The sequence below is a fragment of the Salvelinus sp. IW2-2015 genome, unplaced genomic scaffold, assembly GCF_002910315.2.
Source record: "Salvelinus sp. IW2-2015 unplaced genomic scaffold, ASM291031v2 Un_scaffold3074, whole genome shotgun sequence".
NCBI classification, from domain to species: Eukaryota; Metazoa; Chordata; class Actinopteri; order Salmoniformes; family Salmonidae; genus Salvelinus; species Salvelinus sp. IW2-2015.
Genome location: NW_019944365.1, coordinates 1,779 through 22,743, shown reverse-complemented (window position 1 = coordinate 22,743; position 20,965 = coordinate 1,779). Strand labels below are relative to the sequence as shown.

Below are 20,965 nucleotides of genomic sequence, written 5' to 3'. Positions count from 1 at the left end.
GGGGGGACAGGCCCCCAAGGTACGAGCTGGAGAACGAGCGATGACAGGCCTTCAAAAGAGTACGGTTGAGGGGGATCAAGTCTCCCAGTACAGCTGTGCGAGGACAGCCATCCAAGGAAGTATGATCTTACGGACGGCCGGCCCTCCAAGGAGTACATGGGATAGAGCGCGACAGCCCACCAAGAGCGATATAGTTCTTTTAAGGAGCGGCCAGCCTCCAAGCAGGTACCGTTAGAGCAGGACAGAACACCTCCAGGAAGTAGGAGGCAGGAGGCCCTCCAAGGAGGTATGTAGGCGGACAGGCCTCCAGAGGTATGGTTTAGAGCCGACATCCTCCAAGGGTCGAGACGCAGCGGACAGCCTCCAAAGGAGGTCCTGGAGCCGAAGAACAGGTCCTCCCATGGAGGATACGATAACGTGCCGCGACAGGCCCTCAACGAAGGTAGGCATGAGAGCGAGACAGGTCTCCAAGGAGGTCGGAAATTTAGGCGGGACAGGCTCCAGGAGTCGCTGGAGCGAGACAGCCCTTCAAGCCGCAATAAAGCCTGCCTGGTACAACTAACCTTCAGTGGATATTTTTATGCATCCTGCTTCTGTACCCCTGGAGCGCGAAACCAGAATTATTTACCTGAGATAACCTCTATAAAATTCTACCCATTCAGTCCTGCACCCCTGGACCTGACCGCTTACCGACTGACCGTATAACGGCAATTAAGCCCCAGTCCGCCTTAAAAAAAAAAAATATAAATTTATTCCCGATAATGCACCATATCGCCTGCACCGATATAATTATAAGACTATAGTTTTTCTTCAGCAAACGGTCATATATTGCTGTGGAAATGCAATTACTGATGACTCATCAAAAAGATTTTACATTATTTAACAGGCATCCGTTCAATTCAAACGGTTGTGAATATTTCGCTGTTTCCTTGTCTTCACAGGACCGGTGCCATATATCTGCTGAGCTGGGAACTTGAGTCATCCAAACATAGTCTCATGGAGGATCACAGGTAGCCAAGTTCTCCTTGCTGTAGCCTCTGTCTACAAGAAACTAATAATTCGTATATCGATGTCAGTGATCTCACTATTTCTCAATGTCAGTCCCCAGTCTGTGAACGGCTGTTAGGGACGTAATGCATGAGCATTCTACACCACAGTGTTGGTTTAAGTGCCACAGAGACTCGGACTATGTACACGTGAACGCTGTGAGGACAGCAAGAGTTCAGAGGAAAGTGTCCAGAGCGCCCTGCCGAAGGTCACTCATCAAGATCCATGGAGAACTATTGGTAAGTTGCTGTAGTCTGCACTCACAATCCCATACGACTCTGTCTGTAGGTCTGCTCACAATCTCATACGACTCTGTCTGTACTGTCTGGTTCTGCCTCAACCTGAATGAATAACGTGTGTCTGTTGTGACGTCTGCTACATACCTGTGAAACGTGGTGATCTCGTTGTCGTCTGTCTCATACATGTGGAAACGTGGTTTTCTGTTGCTGCCTCATACCAGTGAAACTGGTGATCTGTTGGCTTGTCTCATAACCTGTGAAGCGTAGGGTCTAGTTGGCTGTTACATACCTCGTGACAACGTGGTGGTCTGTTGGTGGGCCTCTACCGTAGAAAACGTTTCCGTTGAATCTGCTCCATACCTGATATGAAAACAGATGGTGTCATACGTGGTCTGCCCTATACCTGTAGAAAACGTGGTGTAATGTGCTAGTCTGACCCTCATAACTGCTGAAACTTCGGCGTCTGTATAAGGTCTGCCTACACATCCTGTGAACCCTGTGTCTGTTTCGTTGAAGTCTGTATGGACAAGGTGGGATCTGTGACTTCTAGAGGAGACCGCGAACGGATACTTTTATAACAGAATAACATCACATACGTTTAAAGAAGTTCAAAAGGCAAAGCATATTTCTAACGGGGATAGAACCTTCACTTTTAAAACACCTCTCTGAATTGGGAAATAGCGATGTCTATCCTTCAGAACAAAATATTGTTAACATAAATCCTCTACTGAATGCACTGAGGGGAACATGGAACCCTCCCCTATATCCAAAATCGGAATTAAAATAATTGGATTGCAAAGAACACATGTCTTCCATTTTAACGGACCTCTACCACCTCTATACCCCACCATACCTTCATCCCTCTCTTACCCCTCTCATACCCCCAATTACCCCTCTATACCCTCCATACGCTCTCAAACCCTCATCCCCTCTCAACCCACACATACCCTCTCATACCCCTCCTTCCATACCCAACATACCCCTCTCATCCCCCTTCATACCCTCTCCTACCCAAATACCCGAATCTACCCCAATACCCTCTCATTAACCCTCTATTACCCCAAACCTCTCATCCCCATTCTACATACCCCATACCCTTTCATACCCTCTCAATACCCCCTCATACCCCTCATCCCCCACATACCCTCTAGCCTTCCCCCCAATCCCTCTTCTACCCCTCTCTACCCCACATAACCCTCTCATACCTTAATAACCCCACTACCCCTTCAATTACCCACATACCCCTACTCAATACCCCAAATACCCTCTCATCCCCAATACCCTCTCTACCCCGTCTCTATACTCTCACTACCCTCTCCTACCATACCTCTCATCCCCCACATTACCCCACATACCTCTAACCCCTCTTATCCCACAACCTCATACCTTTATACCCTTCATACCCCACATACCCTCTCTACCCCTTTCCATACCCCACATACCCCTCTATACCCACAACCCCATCTCAACCCATCGCCTCTCATACCCTCTCATACCCCTCTTCATACCCCCACATACCCTCTCATACCCACAACCCCTCTCATTACCCCACATACCCTCTATACCCCACTACCCCTCTTATACCCAATTACCCTTACATACCCCACATACTCTTCATTAACCCCAAGCATACCCCTCTCATACCCCCATACCCCACACATACCTCAGCATACCCTCTCATACACCCGCTTCCTACCTCTCAACGCCTCACTACCCCTCATACCCCTCATACCCCTCATACCCCTCATACCCTCTCATACCCCTACATACCCCCATACCGCTCATACCCAAATACCCTTCTACCCCCCTATTACCCCCAATACCCTCTCAATTACCCTCTCATACCCCACATCCCCTCTCATACCCCTTACTACCCAACCACGTACCCCACATAACTCTTATACCCCTCTCATACCCCACATACCCTCTCAATACCCCTTATACCCTCTATACCCCACATACCTCTCAATACCCTTCATACCCTCTTATTACCACTCTCTACCCCAACAACCCCTCTCATACCCCAACCCCTCTCCATACCCCACATACCCCGTACATACACCACACACGCACCGTCACAGAATGAACCCAATACCCCTCTATACCCACACTACCCCTCTCATTCCCCCACATCCCCACTACCCTCTCATCCCCTCTCATACCGCTTACACCCTCTCATACCCTCATACCCCCACAACCCTCTCTACCCTCTTCATCCTCTACATACCCCTCAACCCCCAACATACCTTCCTACCCCACATCCCCTCAACCCCTCATATCCCCACATAACCCATCTTCTTACCCCTCATACCACTATTACCCCACTACCTCTCATCCCCCTCATACCCCAACATACCCACTACCACTTTATACCTTCATACCCACATACCTCTCATACCCTCTTATACCCCTCTCATACCCACATTACCCCTCTCAACCCCTCATACCCCACTCACCCTTCTCTACCCCTCTTAATACCCTCTCTACCAGCATACCCCTTCATACCCCATCTCATCCACCATACCTTTCATAACCACTCTCATACCCCACTTACCCTCTCATACCCACATCCCTCGCTACCTCTGCATACCCCCACATACCCATCTCATACCCTTTAACCCCCACATACCCCTCTCTCCCTTCATTACCCCACATCCCTTCATACCCCTCTTCATTACCCCACAACCCCTCTCATACCCCCTCATAACCCTCTTACCACCCACATCCCTCTATACCCCACATACCTCTCAACCCCAATCCCTCTACTACCTTCATACCCTCATACCCTCTCACCCACATACCCCTCTCATACCCCACTACCCCCACACCCCTCTCAGACCCTTATACCCCCATACCCATCTATACCCTCTATACCCCTCTCATACCCACATACCCTCTCATACCCTCCTCGTAACCACATACCTCTCATCCCCCATACCCCTCTCATACCCACTACCCCTCATTACCCTCTCATAAACCCACGCCCCTTCATACCCTCTCAAACCCCCAATACCCTCTAACCCACATCCCCTCTCTCCACATTACCCCTCTCATACCCACATACCCTCTCATTACCCCAATACCCCTACTACCCCACATACCCTCTCATGACCCCAACTTACCCTCTATACCCCCACATTACCACTCCCTCTCATTACCCTTCATACCCTTCTCTACCCCAACTATACCCTATACCCCACATACCGCTCATTACTCTCTACCCATTCAATACCCCCTCATACCCCCACTACCCCATCTCTAACCCCCACATACCCCCTCAACCTCATACCCACTCACTCTTCATACCCCTCTACCCCTCATACCCAACCCCTTCATTACCCCTTCTACCACATACCCACATACACTTTATAACCCGTCATACCCCTACCCCTCATCACCCCTATATACCACTTATACCCACATACACCCTCCTCAACCCCTCTCAACCCTCTCAATAAACCCTCTGTTACCCTCTCATCCCCACATACCCCTCTATACCCTCTCAAACCCACAATACCCCTCTTCATAACCCTCTACATACCCCGACATAAACCCTTCATACCCCTTACATCCCACATACCTCTCCTACCCTCTCATACCCCAATACCCCTCTCATACCCCTCTACCCCCATCATACCCGTCTCTACCCTCATTACCCTACTCATACCCTAATACCCCTTCTCATACCCTCCATACCCTCTCTACCCAATCCTCACCCGTCTAATACCCTCACCATACCCCTCTATACCCACATCCCCCTCTCATACCCTCATACCCCCCACATACCTCTCATTACCAGATCTGGTTTTTAACTAACGCCCTTAGACTGACACGAGGTAAGGCTGTAAGAGTGCGGAGGGTGGAGGAATGACTACAAATCTATGGATCTATTCACCAATATAGCCTCGTTTCGTCTGTCTGGACAGTCGGACTACTCTTATTTCTCCGTAGGAATACAATAGCTCCAGCCTCTGTTGTTTAGTAAAATCTTCATTTAACATAAGACGCGAAATGTGTTACGCCTCCTTTCAGCACCGTGAGCGGTCCGTTTCTGATTACCCTCTTTCAGCACGTTGAGCGGGTCGTTCTCGATACGCCTCCTTTCAGCACCGTGAGGCGGTCCGTTTTGATGCATTGTAGCTGTGGCTGCTGCACCTTCAAGTTTCAGCCACCACAAATCATTAATCGAGTTTACCAACATAGGAACCTTCCACTAATATTGAGTGCAACCCTCCAGAACAGCTTCAATTCGTGGGCGTGGACCTTTACAGGTGTTGAAAGCGTCACCAGGGATGTTGAGACCATGTTGAATCCCCAATGCTTTTCCCAGAGTCAAGTGGCGAGATGTCCTATGGTGGTACATTCTAAGTACACACAGGAAAATTTGGCTGAAACAAACCAGCAACGTTGCAGTTCTGACACCAACTGTGTCTTAGTACCTACTACCATTACCCCGTTCAAGCACCTGAATATTTTGTCTTGCCAATTCACCTCTGAATGCACACATACCACAATCCATGTCTCAATTGTCTCATAAGCTTAAAAAATCTTCCTCTAAGCTGTCTCCTCCACTTCATCTACACTACTTAAGTGATTTTAACAAGACATCAATAAGGCGAATTCATAGCTGTTCACTGGCATTCACCTTGGTTCAGTCTTCATAAAAGAGACAGGTGTCTTATGGTTCTGCTTCCACTCAGTTAGATAATGGAATCTGCTTACTCGTGAGGTCGACTAACTATGATTAAATACACATGGGAAAAAAAATTTTGTTCTTTTAATTCAAGTACTTCTATAGTGTAGCAATCTATCCCCAAAGTTGCCTTCGTTCCTCCTCGTCTTCGACCTTCACATCCTCCAACTAGAATAGTAACATAGGCTCGTCGTCTGCTAAAAATTCGTTTTTTGGACTGGCCTTTCCTATTATAGGCTGGAGATATTGTGATAGAGGACCACTCTAACTAGACCTTATGGACTGAGACACTCTAATCTGCCTTAGGCTGTGGATTCAATGTGGACTGGAACCACTCTAATAGCTAAGAGCTAGTTAGGTTCCAGTCCTATAGCGTTTAGAGTGGTCTCCAATACACATGATCCACAGCCTATAGGATAGATAAAGGCCTGTCCAACACGATATTTTACAGGCACGAGGCCTAATGTTCTATCAGTTTAGAATGAGAGCGCGAAACGAGGAGGACCGAAAGGTCACTTTATAGCATTTGCTATACTTAATAATAACTAGATTAAAACCAAGAAGTTTTTTCCCTAATTTATTTATTCATAAGTTATCGACTACACGATAAAGCACAGATTCAGTTCTTTACACGAGGGATCAAACCATTAAGAACCACCTGCTCTTTCTAGACAGTACTGACAGGTGAATCCAGAGTTGAAACCTATGAATCCCTTTATTATGTCACTTGTTATATCCATTCAAAGTAGTAAGTGATGAAGTGGGGAGAGACCAAGTTAAGAGAGATTTTAAGCTTTGAGATCAATTGAACCATGGATTGTGTTACTGTTGGCATTCAGAGGTGAGATGGCCAAGACCCAAAATATTCAAGTGCCTCTTAACGGGTAATGGCTAAGTACGGGTTACCAGAACACAGTTTGTTCAAGAAATGCAACGCTGCTTGGGTCTTTCTCACGTCACAGTTTCCTGGATGTAATTTAGAATGGTCCACACACCAAAAGACATCCCGCCAACCTTTGACTCTGGAAACATTAGGGAGTCACAATGGGGCCACAGATCCCTGTGAACGCTTTCCATAACACCTTGTAAAAGATCAACGCCCCCGACAGAAATTGAGCTTCTCGGAGGGGGATTTGCAACTCAAATATTAGAAGGTGTTCCATACATGTCTTGGTACAACTCCGATCATATATATGTGGTGACACTGAAACTTAAGCAGCACACCACAGCACCAATCAATCACAACAGGACCGCTACACAGGTGCTAAGGAGGCGTAATACAGAAGGACAGGCTCAACGTGCTGGAAAGGAGGCGTATCAGAAGGACCGCTCACCGGTGCTGGAAAGAGGCGTAATCACTTTTCGGGTCTTTATTTAAATGGAGAACTTTATAACACAAGGTGGAGCTATTTAATTCCTTACAGGAGAAGCAAAGAGTATCGACCTGTTACAGACAGACCGAAACGACAGCTCGCTACTAGGCTGTAATCCATAGATTTGTTAAGTCATTCCTCCACCCACCGTGCATCTTTTACTGGCCTACCCTCGTGCTCGCTAAGGGCTTTTATTAAAAACCAGATAGTATTGGAGGGTATGTGGAGTATGAGGTAGAGACGGATTGGGGTATGAGAGGGTATGTGGGTATGAACAGGGTATGAGGGTTATGTAGGGTATCGAGAGGGTAATGAGAAGCGAGGAGAGGGGAGCCTATGATGGGGCTATTGAAAGGGCTATGACGGGGTATTGAGAGGGATATGTGGGGTAAGGGGTCATGATGAGGGGATTAGGTGTATGAGAGGGTATGAGAGGTATGGGGCGTATGAGAAGAGGGTAATGGAGGGGTTGTGAAGGTATGCAAGGGTATTGGGGGGTATTGGGTATGAGAGGAGGTATGGAGGGGCCTCATGTGGGCGGTCATGAGCGGGACTATAACGAGAAGGTTATGAGAGGTACTAGAGGGTATGAGAGGGTATGTGCGCAGGTCATGAGGGGATATCAAGAGGGTATGAGGGGTATGTGGGTATGAGACGGGATATTAAGAGTGGTATGTGGGGGTAGGTGGGTATGAAGGGGTTGAGAGGGTGTGGGGAGTAGGGGGGTATAGGGGGTATGAGAGGGTATTGGCTATGAGTATGAGGGTATAGTGGGGTATGAGAGGTAGTGGGATTTGAGGGGGTATTGAGAGGGTATGAGAGTGTATGAGAGCGGTTATGTGGCGGTATGGGCGATGAGGGGTAGGAGAGGGTATGAGAGGTATCGAGAGCCCGTATTGGGGTATAGTGGGTATGAGAGTGGTATGTGGATATTGAGCGGGTATTGTGGGTATGTAGGGTAATGTGGGCTTATGAGGAGGACTATGTGGCTGTTATGAGAGGTTATGTGGGTTAGAGAGGGGTATGTGGGGTATGAGAGGTATGTGGGCGTCATTGAGGGTACTAGAGGTATGAGAGGGGTATAGAGTGCTTATGTGCGGGAAATCGAGAGGAAGCTATGTGGGGTTGAGAGGATACTGTGGCGTATGAGAGGGGTATGAGAAGGCTACTGTGGGGTCAATGAAGGGTATGAGCAGGGATATGAGAGGGTATGTGGGTATAAGAGGGGTATGAGAGGGTATGTGGGGTAGGGGGTATTGAATGAGGGGTATGTGGGTATAGAGGTATGGAGAGGTATCGAGACGGGTATGAGAGGGTAGTGGGGTATGAGGAGGGTATGTGCGCGATATAAGAGTGGTTATGTGGGGTATGAGAGGGTCAATGACAGGGATATGAGACGGGTATCGGTATGAGAGGAGTAATGGAGGGATATGTGGGTATGACAGAGGGTAGGAGGGTATGTGGGGGTATGAGAGGGTATAGAGAGCGTATGTGGGGGTATCGAGAGGGGTAAGAGGGTATGTGGGGGCTATGAGACGGGGTATGTGGGGTAATGAGACGGGGTATGAACGGTTTGTGGTATGAGAGGTATAGAGAGGGCTATAGTAGAGGTATGCTAGGTATAAAGAGCGTATGACGAAGGTATGTGGGTATATGAGAAGGGTTGAAGAGGGGTATTGGGTCTATGAGAGAGTATAAGAGCGGGTATGAGAGGGTAAGTGGGGATCGAGGTAATAGAGTGTTGTGGGCGTAGCTGAGGTATGAAGGGTATGAGAGGGTATGTGGGGTCATGAGTTGAGGGGTATGAGATGGTATGTGGGACGTATGACTGAGGGTATGAGGGGGTATGTGGTATGAGAGGGTATGTGGGGGTATGAGGGTATGAGAGGCTACGAGAGGTATGAGGGTTTACTGTGGGTCTAAGAGCTATGAGGGTATGAGAGGGTAGTGAGGGGTATAAGGTAATGTCGGGTATCCTGTGGGATATGAGAGGGTATTGGGGTATGAGAGGGGTAGTGGGGCGCTACTTAGGTCTATGTGGGTATGAGAGCGGTATGTGAGTCATAAGGTGCTGCGGGTATAGAGAGGGTTGAAGAGGTATGAGAGGAGGTATGAGAGGGTATGTAGGGATATGAGAGGGTTAAGAGGTGTATGAGAGGGTATCATGGGGGGAATATCGAGAGCGGGGTATAAGAGTGCGATATGTGGCGTATGTGGGTTGAAGGGTAGAGAGAGGTATGTGGGTAATGACGAGTAGGTATGAGAGCGGTATGTGGCGAGCATGAGGTATGAGGGTTGTGAGGTATGGAGAGGGTAGCGGTATTGAGGAGTAAGTAGAGGTAGTGAGGCGGTATTGAGGGGCTATGAGGGCTAATGAGGGGGTATGAGGGGTAATTGAGGGGTTGAGAGGTAATGAGGAGGATATGAGAGGGTATGTCGGGGGTATGTGGGGTACGGAGAAGGATTAGCTGAGATCAATGAGAGGGGTATTCGGGGTATTAGGGTAAGTGCTATGAGAGGGTACTGTGGACGTATGAGAGGCCGTATGTGGGTATGATGGGGTTATGTAGGGTATGAGAGGTATGTGGGGTATGAGAGGGTAATGAGAGGGTACATGACGAGAGGTATGCGGGAGTATGAGAGGCGTATGTGGGTATGAGAGGGGTATGTGGTAATGAGAGGGGTATGAGAGGCGTAGTAGTCGGGATGAGGGTATTAAAGGGTATGAGAGGTATGTGGGAGGTAAGAGGATTATGAGAGTCGGTATGTGGAGGTATGTGGGTATGACGAGGGGTATGGCGTATGAGTCAGGCGTTATGAGAGGGTATGAGAGGATATGAGAGGATTATGTGGGTATTGAGCAGGGTATTGGGGTATGAGAGGGTATGTGGGGTAAGAGGAGATGGATGATGGGTATTGAGAGGTTTGAGAGGGTATGGGTATGAGAGGGGTATGAGAGGGGTATGTGGGGGTATGAGAGGGTAATGAAGGGTATGTGGGTATGAGGGTCATGGAGCGTATGAGAGGAGTATGAGATGGGTATTGGGGGTATGAGAGTAATGAGAGAGATATGTGGGTATGAGAGGGGTATGAGCGGGATGTGGGGTTGAAGGGCTAATGTGGGTAGGGAAGGGTATGTTATAGGGTTGGATGGCTGGTATGCTGGGTTATCGAGCAGGGGTATGGAGGGTATGTGGTATGAGAGGTATGAAGGTATGACGAGCGGATTGAGAGGAGTATGAGAGGGTATGTGGGGGTTATGAGCTATAAGAAGGGCGTATGAGAGGTATGTGGGGTGATGAGAGGGGTCAGAAGTCACCGGTTTAAATGAAGACATGTTCTCTGCATCCACCTTATTTAATTTCCTATTTCTGGATAAAGGGAGGTCAACGTTTTCCCCTCTGCAATTCAGAGAGGATTTAGAGTTAAAAATATTTTTTTACTGAAAGGGGAGAGCACATCCATTTCATTTCAAGAGGCACTGATTTTATAATCAAGTTCCAACTCCACCTTCGGAAATATGCTTCCTGTGGACTTCTTAACTGTAGTGGTTGAAATACTTATTATTAATAGATCCGTCCCGGGTCTCTCTATCAGACAGGATCCACCTGTCCCAGTATCAGCACTCAAACAGACAACACCGTTCCAAAGGTATGAGCGACCTTCAGACACCACGTCTTCACAGGTATTGAGGCCGACCTACACATACAACCACATTTCTCACAGTATGAGCACACCCAACAGAAACCAACTTCACAGTTATTTGAGGCGACCAACACGACACCAACGTTTCACAGGTAGAGCAGAACAACAACACCAGTGTTCACAGGTATGAGACGCAACAGACACACCTTTCACAAGTTATAGGACAGACCAACAGACAACCACGTTCACACGGTATTGAGGCAGACCACAGACACCACGTTTCACAGGTATGAGACAGACCAACAGACACCACGTTTCACAGGTATGAGGCAGACCAACAGACACCACGTTTCACAGGTATGAGGCAGACCAACAGACAGACAGAGTCGTATGAGATGTGAGGCAGACCTACAGACAGAGTCGTATGAGATGTGAGGCAGACCTACAGACAGACTTACCTAATAGTTTCTTCCAGGACTTGATGAGTGACTTGGCCAGGGTCTGGACCTCTTCCTCTGAACTCTGCTTCCTCACAGCGTTCACTGACATACCGATCCTGGTGGACTAACAAACACATTGTGTATGAGCTTCATCATTACAGTTCCTCACAGCGTTCACAGATCCTGGTGGACTGACATTGAGAAAATAGTAGACACTGATCATAGTAATAGAATATTATTTTCTTTAGACAGAGGCCTACAGCAAGAGGAGAACTTAGGTCTACCTGTAGAGTCTCCAGAGACATGTTGATGATCTTCAGTTCCCTCAGCAGATATATGGCACCGTCCTGTGAAGAAAGGAAACAGCGAAATATTCACACCTGTTGAATTGAATGGATGCCGTCTACAATAATGTAAATCTATTTTTAATGAGCAAGCAGTATGCATATTCCAACACAATATTAGGCTAGAAACTATGATTTCTTTAAATTATATCGTGCAGGCATATGGTGATACGGGAAATATATATATTTTTTAAGGCGGCTGGGGCTTAATTTTGTCCGGTTAACGGTCAGCGGTAACGGCAGGTCCTCCATGAGGCAGGACTGAATGTGTATGAATTTATGAGGTTTATCTCCAGGTAAAATATTCTGGTTTCGCCTCCAGGGGTTCACAGAAGAGGTAGTGGCCTGATAAAAAAATATCCAGGCTCAAGGTTAGCTTGTACACAGGGCAGCCTTTATGTGCCGGCCTTGGAGGGCCTGTCCCGCTCCAGCGTACCTCCTTGGAGGACCTGTCCCGCTCTACCGTACCTCCTTGAAGGACCTGTCTCGCTCCAGCGTACCTTCTTGGAGGGCCTGTCCCGCGCTACCGTACCTCCTTGGAGGACCTGTCTCGCTCCAGCGTACCTCCTTGGAGGGCCTGTCCCGCTCTACCGTACCTCCTTGGAGGACCTGTCCCGCTCTACCATACCTCCTTGGAGGGCCTGTCCCGGCTCTAGGAGACATACCGTCCTTGAGGGCCTGTCCTGCTCTATAGCTCGCCGATACCTCCTTTGGAGGGCCTGTCCTGCTCTACGGTACCGTCCTTGGAGGGCCTGGCCTGCTCTATCCATACCTCCCTTGGGAGGGCCTGTCCGCTCGTAACCGGTACCTCCTTAGGGAGGGCCTGGCCTGCTTATCATACTCCTTGGAGGGGCCTGTCCCGCTCCATGCGTACCTCCTTTGGTGTGGAGGACTCGTTGTCCCGTCTATCAACCAGTAACCTCCTTGAAAGGACCTGGTCCCGTGCTCCAGCGTACCTTCGCTTGGGGTGCTGTCCGCGCTAAAAAAACCGTTAGCCGTCCTCCTTGGAGGACCTGTTCGCTCGCTCAGCGTAACCTCCTTGGAGGGCCTGTCCCCGCTCTACCGTACCTCCTTTCGGAGGACCTGTCCCGCTCTAAGCCTGATACTCCTTAAGGAGGGCCTGTCCCGCTCTACCGGTACTCTTACGGAATACAAGGGCCTAGTCCGCGTCTCTATCCGGTACCTTCCTTGGAGATAACCTGCTCACCGTACCTCCTTGGAGGGCCTGTTCCACTGCTTCCGATAGAACTCTTTGGAGGGCGTACCTGTCCTAGCCGTACCTCTCTTGGAACGGCTGTGTCCCCGCTCTACCGTACCTCCTTGAGCTTGGGGCTCGGGCCAGCTCCTGGAGCCTGCACTAACCGTCTTTTGGAGGCCTGTCTCCCGCTCCAGCGGTACCTCCTTGGGAGGGCCTGTCCGCTCTACCGTACCTCCTTGGATGCCTGTCCCGCTCAAAACGTACCATCCTTGGAGGCCTGTCCCGCGTACTAATCATACCTCCTTGGGGGCCTGTTGGCCTGTCTATGCCATACTGCCTTGGGGCCCTGTCCCTGTCTAGCCGTACCTCCTTGCGAGGTGCCTGTCTCCTATATGGGGCTGCTATCACCATTACGTCCTCCTTGAGGGCACTGGCGCTGCTTCTATCAGTACCTCTTGGGAAGGCCTGTCCCGCTCAGCGTATCCTTGGTAGGGACCTGTCGCTTACCGCTCTAAACCTCAGTCCAGCCTTCTTGGAGGCCTGTCCCTGCGCTAACGTAGCTACCTTTGGAAGGACCTGTCCTGCTTCTAAATACGTACCTCTTGGAGGGCCTGTTCCCGCTCTCCGGTACACTCCTTGGAGGAGCCTGTTCCTTTGCTCTACCTACCTCCTTGGAAGGCTTGTCCCGCTCTACGGTACCTCCTTAAGAGGGCCTGTCTGCTCCTATAACCGTACTGCCTTGGAGGGGTGTCCTGCTCTAACCGTACCGTCCTTGGAGGGCCTGTCCTGCTCTACTGTACTCCCGTTAGATGGCCTGCTCCCGTCTAACGTGGTACTCCTTGCCCATCCAAATAAAATATTTACATTTATTTTGACGGAGATGGGAAGCAGACCAGAGAGATCACATAAATCTCAGACAAAGGCGAAACAGTCGCCCTCTGTCTTAGTAAATGGTGTTAGCCAGCCCATGAATCCTGTATGTTATCGCTTGCCATTTTTTAAAGTCATGCCCCGCGCTCCGTCTGCTTGAGGTTTTTAAGACACGTCTATAAAAGGCAATTGGTTAGAATTTTAAATATCACCAACAGTGTTATACTGTTTTAGGAGGGAAATGGTCTTTTTTTTATGGTTTTCCCCCCCCTCCTAACTAGTAAGGGCCAGCTCCCCCTCTCCCTCGCAACAGTAGGGCTGACTCCCATCTCTCTCCTGCCAACAGTAAGGGCCTGCTCCCATCCTCTTCTCAACAGTCGGGCCCTGTCCTTTCCCCTCCTCTCCACAGTAGGCTGCTCGCCATCCTTCTCTGCCCACAGTAGGGCCTTGGCCTCGACCATCCTCCTCAACCAACAGTAGGGCGCTGCATCCCATGCCTCACTCTGCAAGCAGTAGGGATCTGCTCGTCGTCCTCCTTCCCACACAAGTTAGGGGGCTGCTCAGCCTCCTCCCACAGTTAGGTGTCGTCTCATCCTCCTCCCAACAGTTAGGCTTGTCTGGAGCTCCATTCCTCCTCCGCAGTGCCCCCAAAGACAACTAGTAGGGTCTGGTCTCCCATACCTCTCCAACAGTAGGGTCTGGTCTCCCATCCTCCTCCCCACGACGTAGGTCTGAACCTCCCTCCTTCCTCCCAGCAAGTAAGGTCTGCTCCCAATCCTCCTCCCACGGTAGGGCCTTGCCTCCCATCCTCCTCGCCTAAACGGTGTAGTGGTGTAACAGGTGGCCCCTGTCTCCCATCCTCCTCCCAACGAGTAGGGTCTGCTCGCATCCTCCTCCCAACAGTAGGGGCCTGCTCCCATCCTCCTCACACGTAGGGCGCTGCTCCCTGCCTACCTCCCAACGTAGGGGCCTGCCTCCCATCCTCCTCCCAACAGTAGGGGCCCTCGCTCCATTCCTCCCAACAGTGGGTCTGGTCGCCATCCTCCTCCCAACAGTACGGCCTGCTCCCATCTCTCTCTCAACAGTAGGGTCCTGCTCCGGGCACGTAGGTCCTCCATCCCTCAACAGTAGGTGCCCTGTCTCCCATCCTCCTCCAAAGTAAGGGCTGCTCCCTCTCCATCCAACAGTACGGGCATGCTCGCCATCCTCTCTCCAAAGTAGGGCTGCGATCATCTTTCCAGTGGATTGACCTCAACTGCGTCCATTCTCGCCCAGTGGGCCTCCATCCCACATGTAGGGTCTGCTCCATCCTCCTCAACGTAGGGCCTGTCATCCTCTCCACTAGCGCTCCATCCCAACCCCAGTAGGGGCCTGTTTGCTCCCATTCCTCCTCCCAACACAGTTAGGGTCCTGCTCCCATCCTTCCCAACCAGTAGGGTACTGCCCCTCCTCGCCACTGGCCCTCCCATCTCAAGTAGCAGCTCACCGTCCTGCAATAGTCGCCTCATCCTCTCCGCAAAGTAGGGCTGCTCCCATCCTCCTCCCACAGGGGTCTGTCTCCTCACAGGGTGCTCCCATCTCCTCCGCAAAGTAGGGTCTGCTCCCATACTTTTCCAACTAGTAGGTTCGTCCATGCCTCCCATAAGTGCCTGCTCCTCCCCCAAGCAGTAGGGCCAGCTCCCATCCTTGCTTCCAACAGTAAGGGGGCCTGTGCTCCTCTCCAATTGCGTTCTCACCTCCTCAACAGTAGGTCTGTGGCAGCTCCCATGCCTCTCTCCCAACAGTAGGGCGCATTCATCCTCCTCAACTAGTAAGGTCTCTCCCATCCTCCCTCAACAGTAAGGGACTGCTCCCATCCTCCTCTCAACAGTAGGTTTCTGCTCCCATCCTCCTCTCCAACAGTAGGCTGCTCGCGCAATCCTCCTCCCAAGTAGGGCCTGCTCGCCGATCCTCTCGTCCAACAGTAAGGGCCGCCCTCTCCAGTAGCTGCCCTCCTCCTCCCAACGTAAGGCCCTGCTCCTCTCCTCCAACGTAGGCTGCTCCCTGCTCTCCGAGGTCTGCACTCCTCCCAAAGTAGGGTCAGCCTCCAACTTCTCCCACAGTAGGGCCGTGCTCCCTCCTCTTCCAACCATAGGTGCTGCTCCCTCCTACCTCCAAAGAGGGGCCTGCTCCCATCTTCTCGTCAATCGTAAGGGGTCCTGCTGCCCATCCTTCTCTCAACTAGTAAGGGCCTGTGACTCCCATCGCTCCTCGGCAACAGTAGGGCCTGGCTCTCCATCCTTCTCCCCCAGTGGATTAGTAAGGGCCTGCTCCTCCTCCTCCCCAACTAGTAGGGCCTGGTCCCCTCCTCCTCCAACAGTGCGGGCTGTTCTCGCCTCCTCGCTCCCAAGCAGTAGGGGCCTGCTCCCTATCCTGTCGCTCTCGAACAGTCTTGGTTAGGGATCTGCTGCCCCATCCTCGCTCTCCAGCAGTAAGTGTTGACTTTGACTCCCATCCTCTTGCTCCCAACGTAGGATGCCCTGTCCTCCCGATCCTCCTCCCAACGGTAGGGCCTGGCCTCCCATCCTCCTCTGCCAACAAGTAGGGTCTGCTCACCATCCTCCTCCCAACAGTAGGCCTGCCTCCCATCCTCCTCCCAAAAGTAGGGCCTGCTCCCATCCTGCCTCCCAATCAGTGGGGCACTGCTCCCATCCTCCTCCCAACAGTAGGGCAGCAGCATCCCCATCCTCCTCCCCCAGTAGGTCCTGCTTCGCATTCACTCCTCACCAAACTAGGTAGGGCCTGCTCGCATCCTCCTCGCCAACAGTAGGGGCCTGCTCCAGTCCTTCTCCAAGTGAGGGTGCTGCTTCTCGTCCTCGCTCCCAACGCGTAAAGGGTCTGGCGTCCCATCCTCCTCCCAACAGTAGGGCCTGGCTCGCCATCTCCTCCCAACAAAAGTAGTGGGCCTGCTCCCATACCTCCTCCAACGTAGGGCCTGCTCCCAGCCTCCTCCAACAGTAGTGGTCTGCTCCCTTCCTCCTCCCAACAGTAGGTTCTGTCCCCATCCTCCTCCCTTACAAGTAGGTCTGCTTCCCATCCTCCTCCCAACTAGTAGGGTCTGGCTCGCCATCCTCCTCTGTCACAGTAGGTCTGGCTCCCATCCCTCCTCTCCGCAGTAGGGTCTGCCCCATCCTCGCCTGCCGCAACAGTAGGGTCTGCTCCATGCTCCTCGCCTAACAGTAGGGGCCTGCTCCCATCCTCCTCGCCAACAGTGGGTCTGCTTCCCATTCCTCCTCTCCAACAAGTGGGCCCTGCTTCCCATCTGCCTCCCAACAGTAGGGCCTGTACATGCTTCCCATCCTCCTCTTCTAACACGTAGGGCCTGGCTCCCATGCCTCCTCGCAAACCAGTAGGGTGCTGGGCTCGCGCCTCTCCTCGCCAACGTAGGATTGCTGCTCTCCATCCTTTCCCAAAGAAGGTGCTCTGCTCCCCTCCTTGTCCCAACAGTAAGGAATCTGCTCCCGATCCTTCTCACAACAGTAGGGTCTGCTTCCATCCTGCCTCCCAACAGTAGGGCCTGCTCCCATCCTTCCTCCCGAACAGTAGGGTCGTGCTCCATTCCTCCTCTCAACCGTAGGGCCTGCTCCATCCTCCTCCCAACGTAGGGCCTGCTCCCATCCTCCTCCAACAGTAGGGGCCTGGAGCTTCCCATCGCTCCTCCCACCAGTTAAGGGGCTGCTGCCCATCCTTTTTCGCAACAGTGGGTCTGCTCCTCCTCTCCCAACAGTAGGGCAGCTCCCATCCTTTCACTAAACACGTAGTTAGGGCGCCTTGCCCTCCATCCTCCTCCCAACAGTTAGGTCTGGCTTCCCATTCCTCCTCCCAACAGTATGGGGTTCTCCTATCCTCCTCCACAGTAGGGTCTGGCTACCATCCTCCTCCCAACAGTGTAGGGTCTGCTCCCATCCTCCTTACTCCAACAGTTGCGGTTTCTGCTCCCATGCCTCCTTCCAACAGTAGTGTTCTGCTCCCATCGCTCCTCATCAGTAAGGGCCCCTGCTCCCATCCTCGCCTCCCAACAGTCTATCAGTAGGGGCCTAAGCTGCGACCATCCTTCCTCCCAACAGGTAGGTGGCCTGCGACTCCCCTCTCTCCTCCCACAAGTAAGGGGTCTGTGCTCAGCCATCCTCCTCGCCAACAAGTAGGGCCAGGCTCCCATCTCCTCCCAACAGTAGGCCTCAAGCAGACTCCCATCTCCTCCACAGAGGCATGCCTGCTCGCCCTCGCTCCTCCCAACAGTAGGGGCCTGCTCCCATCCTTCTCGCCAACAGTAGGTGTGGTGGTTAGTGTGTCTTGCACATTACACACACCGTGGGCCTGCTCCCAATCACACACTATACTCACCCACAGTAGGTGCCCTGCTCCGCAGTGCCTCTCCCACAGTAGGGCCTGCTGCCTCATGCCCTTCTCCAACAAGTAGGAACGCACTCAGCTGCCCCTCAATCACACTCACCCAAGCAGCTAGGGCCTGTCTCCCCTCCTCTCCCGAACAGTAGGGCGCTGGACTCCCAATCCTCTCCCAAGTAGGGCTCTGATCCATCCTCCTCTCTAACGATGTAGGCGTCTGTCACTCATACCCGAACACTCCTCTCGCTCGCCAACAGTAGGGCCTGCTCCCCTCCTCTTCCCAACAGTAGGGCCAGCTCCCCTCCTCCTCCCAACAGTAGGCCCTGTCAATGAGTCAATGTGCAGGAGTACGAGGTAATAACTTGGCTATATACAGAGAGTACCAGTACTGAGTCAATGTGCAGGGGTACAAGGTAATAACTTGGCTATAGGATAGATTCAGTACAGGATACCAGTACTGAGTCAACCTTTATTTAACTAGGCAAGTCAGTTAAGAACAAATTATTATTTACAATGACAGTCAGTGGGTTAACTGCCTTGTTCAGGGGCAGAACGACAGCTCGGAGAGTTGATCAGGCAACCTTTCGGTTACTGGCCCAACGCTCTAACCACTAGGCTACCTGCCGCCCCAATGTGCAGGAGTACGAGGTAACAACACTGAGTCAATGTGCAGGGGTACGAGGTAATAACATGGCTATATACAGGAAGTACCAGTACTGAGTTGATGCACAGGGGTAAGAGGTAATTGAGGTAGATATGTACATATAACTAGGATTAAGGCATTAGGATAGATAATATACAGTAGATAGTAGAGTTGATAACCAGCCCGTATAATTGCCTCGAAACTGAACCGGAACTAATTTTACGCATATAAACAAAATTCAATAAATGAAAGGGATGATGATGGGGGAGAAAGGGTGAGTTGATGACCCAGAGGAAGCAAACAATGCCTAATTATGTAATCACCAATTGTGAATGAAAAACATGGCGGGTCATTCTATTGTAATGATCCATTGACATTATAATCTCTACATGGTATGTACCCTCTATCAGTCCACCAAATCCAAGTAGTTTTATAATATGGTGGTGGCCATGCCCCCCACCAAATGAAACCTTGAGACAGGAGAGAAGAACGGACTGCTTTGGGCCGATTATCAACACAAAATGTCATCACTGAGAGCGCAGGCTCAAATAAAAAAAACGAAATCAGCAACGCACCATCTTTTCGTTGTTTATGTGACATGCGGTCATATCCACACGCTTATAAATGATGTTTAGGCTACTGATGTTTTTATCGTTTGACTGGGCGTCTTGCTGACCGTGGGTCTTTGTGGTCGGTGCATTTTATTATGTGTCCTTATAGAAAGAAGCTGTTGCCGCGTTCCTACACATACGCTTTCTCTTACATAGTTGTAACTAAGGCACCCGGCGACTGTAATGTATTGAACACTTTCATGTTTTGTACATATCCTACAGTAAAATAAACGAATGAAAATGCTTGTGATATTTCAAATATGTATTCTAATGTTACCGAAGACCTTCAAACACAACCAAATTATATGTTTTTGCAATAGCATATATGAAATGCTATTAATTACACTATTAGCTTGAAACGGGCTCCTCTTCGTGTTAATCATTTGGTTTGCTTGCACGCATAGGAGTTCCGTGAAATGGAAATAAAATGCCCATCCAACTGATTCGTTCTGGCCCGCTCTATACCGACATCAAATGATCCCACTGATTAGCCTGCATAGCCATGATTGGGCTTGCCTGCCTACCCAAACGCTACATCCGTGGACTTTAGTTTCTTCTTGAAGTAGGCTATGTAGCGAACAATACAGCAACGAAATAATTCAGTTTGAGTCGTCAAAGCAACGATTGGGCCTGACTAATTATGAGAAGGCGAGAGGCCGGGGATGTGTGGTCAACCATTCATAAACAAATCACCCCGTTAATGAAACACTGTTTCAATATCTATCCATTATGACAACCTACGCTGCAACACCGTAGCAATGTGCAACAATTCATTTTCATTTCAAATCGACCGAACAATCAGCTAGTTTTTTGAGTTCAGAACAATAAATAGCCAACACCTTTCAGTAGCTTTCCAGAATGTTCGATGGCCACAAAGGTGCATCACTCCAACACCACTATACGCCTGCACTGCCTCGCCTCTACCTGATTTCTGATGCTGGGGGCGTTGGTCCTGCGTCCACTGCCGCGCTAGATAGCAAACTCAACTTACCGTGTTTTTTTTGTGCACCATTTTGTCCAGTTTTTTAGCAATGCGTTCGACCTCGTGGTCTTTCGCCATTTTGCTTATATATATTTTTTTTGGTAGCTGCTCTTCTCTCCCGTTACGGATGAACCTCCATTTATGTTGGGAAAAAACCCTCTATCGTCTCTTTCCTTTCCCTCACAGTCCCCGACGCATCCACTTCTTTCCCCACGGCGCGCTGGTTCCTACGTCTGCTTCTTCTTCTTTGAGGTTTTATGGCAGACTACACCTATTGGTGTATTGCCGCGCCACCTACTGTACGGGGTATTGAAACAACAAATAAATGAATGAATGATCCAATATTCATTTCGGGAAGAGGGGTGGTGGGGGGGGGGGGGGGGGCTCGACATCATACAACAACAACAACAAAAACACTCATTCAGTCACAGTTCAAATCACGTCTCTAAACAGACTCAGGTGCCTGTGAGGGCTGCGCGTTCCTCGATAGGATT

At 50.6% G+C, this 20,965-nt stretch overlaps 1 pseudogene; it reads right to left on the bottom strand.

Annotated features, from left to right (window-relative positions):
* Window positions 1-20,714, bottom strand: part of LOC112075300 (transcription elongation factor A protein 2-like) — a 54,142-nt pseudogene extending 33,428 nt beyond the window's left edge.
* Between the last annotated feature and the right edge of the window lie 251 nt (window positions 20,715-20,965).